Source organism: Elaeis guineensis, chromosome 2 (assembly GCF_000442705.2).
Source record: "Elaeis guineensis isolate ETL-2024a chromosome 2, EG11, whole genome shotgun sequence".
Lineage (NCBI taxonomy): Eukaryota > Viridiplantae > Streptophyta > Magnoliopsida > Arecales > Arecaceae > Elaeis > Elaeis guineensis.
In genome coordinates, this window is record NC_025994.2 from 70,598,503 (window position 1) to 70,601,773 (window position 3,271).

The 3,271-nt window shown below is 41.2% G+C and overlaps 1 pseudogene; it reads right to left on the reverse strand.

Moving 5' to 3' along the window:
- Positions 1–1,446: 1,446 nt before the first annotated feature.
- LOC114913720 (uncharacterized) lies at positions 1,447–2,026 on the reverse strand (annotated as a pseudogene).
- Positions 2,027–3,271: the final 1,245 nt, after the last annotated feature.

The window sequence follows — 3,271 nt, forward strand, 5'->3', positions numbered from 1 at the left end:
AATTGATCCAAAATCTTAGACACCCGACAATTAGAGTCTCATAAATTTTATTCATATGGATTATTAGCAGGTAATTAAATTTAAATTATCTTATCAAATAAGAAATTCAAACGAAAAGAAGAATTGGATCCAACCATGTGCTTGCAGGGTTACCTTAAACCCAATGGAGTTTCTCTAAATCTAATTGTCACTTCATAAGCTCAATTGCTAATTTTAGGACTAATCCCTTTGTTGTGTGATCCCATAGGTTTAATTCTATCTAGTAGTGAGATATATAATGATCTCTATCTAAGTATCATTGAAACTTTTTTCAATAGATCGAAAAAATTTCACTCTAACTCATCAAGGATTGTCGATCCAAAACAATCCTAGTGTAGCTCTCACAATCCACCAATAACACCTAACAGTATATAGTGGCAACCCAGTATATCTGGAATGAACCTTTAGGTATAGTTAACGTGTGATTCAGTCCTTCTATCATGAGTCACAACTTGATGGTAGGTCATGAATAAATCATCAAACCTCAACATCAGTCATATGTTAGATTTGATTAGCTAAGTTCAGTTGTGACTTCTGTGAAAATTCTTTTCCATCAATCACACTACTGTGGCTACAAATTCTCGGACTTAGCTTCTCAAATCTCATAGGGCTACTCCCTTTCTATCAAGATTGACAGATCCCATCTTGATGCACATCCTACTCCTATAGTAGATTAACTATCGTCAATATCTACTACAAAGACTCATTGAGATCCATGTTTATGTGTCAATTAAACTCCAATAGTCTCACTGCGAGCAGTAGTGCCATCTCTAATCAAAAGATCAGTCACACAACTACAGCATCGAGATGATCACTGATGATCGAATAAAAATCTAAATAATTTCTCGTATGGTCACGCTCAATACTAGTTGTTCTCTAACAACTACCCACACTCGTTGTTTAGTATCTCTATACTGTAGATCAGAGACTCATCTATCTTGAAAAAAATATGATCTGTGCGTCAGTCTATCCGAATTGATCACTGTCCTCATGATGATCCTATGATCGGGAGCATTTAAGAATTAAATATATATTTCTAATTCTCAACATCTTAAGAAAATTTATCAAAACTAATTTCATAGACGATTCAAGGATACATCATACTTGAATGAAGAATAAATTTATCCTTTTATTGATCAAATCGATGTATTAAGTACAAAATTGTATCCTAGATTTATTACAATACATCAACTATATTGACTTCGAGGACATACATCTAACATACTATGCATTATAGCATTATATATATAAGCTTTAATAATCACCATCGGATCATTGATCTAGTGGCTGAAGAAGGCATTGTTAATCATCGTTGGATCAATGATCCGATGGTGGTGATCAATTAGCCCCAGCCTATATATACTCTCTTACACTCAAATCCTAACACTCAGACAGCCTTATTTTATTTCATTTCATCCCTCGACCTCTCTGCCTCTCTTTGCGGTGGGAGGCGTCGAGGACCTCTAGTCGCTCGATCCAGACCTTCTTAAGCACGATCCGGCCTTCCTCCCGCACCACATGCATGAATCGGCTTTGCCATCCATCCCAGTCAACCAGCCATGACAGCGGTGGTGGGAACTTCGCCTCCACCCTCCACCATTGCTACCTCCTCCTCATCCCCCACGATCGCATCTCCAATCTCCGATCATCCTCCTTCGACGTTTGCCCCCCGATCTCTTCGATTCTGTCCCACCATCATCATAGCTCTCGAAGCTGAGATTTTGGTGCAAAGGCAGAGGTTGCCGTGATCAAGGTCGTGGAGGTCATGGGCATCGAGATCGGTCTGGTGCGGTGGCTTCCCTACAGGGCCAACAGTGAAGGACTCGACCATGTTCGACGGCTTGGAGGTTTCTCCGACGAGGAGGTGCAGTCTGTCAGCATCGGGGGAGGGGATATTCCAACAGTGGTAGGGAGGATTATGGCATTCGATGGAGTGGTCAGAAAAGCCTAGCAAGATATGGATGATCGTCTTGCACAGAGTCAACATGGTTTCCTTCTTTGTTTTCTTTTTTTTTTTCTTTATTTTCATTGAATATTTATTTTCTATGTTGCTCTAGATGAGCCGAACTCAAGCCTAATTCGAACGTAATGGGCTTAATGAAATCGATCTCAAATGGAGTTTCCTTGAATACATTCGAATCCAAACCAAACATGAACTAGATAGTAGTTCGAAACAGTCGATCCCGAACAGTGGCATGTTCGATCGTGTCTGATTTGTTAATAGCCCAACCTCCCACGCCAATCTGGAGCTTGCAAGATGACTCCACTCTCTCAAGCAACCACCGATGGCCCTGATCGGGAATAGAGATTCCACCACTCGTGAAGCTATTCTGCCACACCATGGCAGGTAGAAGACAGACTTCCGTCCGGAGGTGGAGAGGGTGAGGAGTTCCCCCCTAAAAAGAAGAGCACCCCATAACCACCCTATTAAATCACACTATGTGTCGATCGAAGATTAGTCATGGGCACCACCTCTCCTGTTGTGCATTTAATTCAGGTGTAGAGGGCATGGTTATGCCGCTTCGCTTCTCCTCTGTTAGACTTTTGAGGCGACATACATTTAATATGGGCACAGAAGTGCAGGCATGCCCCAAAGATCATGCGCACATCCTGCAAGAGAACTGGCTGTCCACATTCTCCGTTGGCACATGCAGAACTACTCCCTTTGCCCGACCATAGATTGGATTCAGGAGTAAGGGGCATATGTCGAGAGAGTCCCATCTGAGATGATGACATGATGATGTCGAGGCCCAATGAGTTAAGGCCCCTTGCCTCTGCCAACCATTCAACTGCTTGTTGCACAGGATCTAATACCACACGGTGCAATAGAAAGAAAGAAGCAAAATAAGAAATACAATATAAATACGTGGATCGACCTCAAGCCTACCTCCATGGGACGTGCAAGCTTCATTATGAGAGAATAAAATAAAACCAAAATAAGAGGAACTCATCACTCAACCCTTATACAAGAGTCTCTCAATAAGAAGTCCTAAAATCCTTACAAAAACTCTCTGAAACCTCTTTTGAAGCCTTTTTACACCTTCAGAACATCACCAGTACTCCAATGTAATAAACGGCTCGTCAATCAAAGTTATATAGACTCCAAAATCTCAAAAATACTACTTCAGTAAAAATATAGAGTTTTAATCAACCTTAGAACCATCCGTGGCCATCTGATCGTGATCGGCTCGCACCAGAGTCGTTCGATTGTGCAAAATAGCATCTGATTATG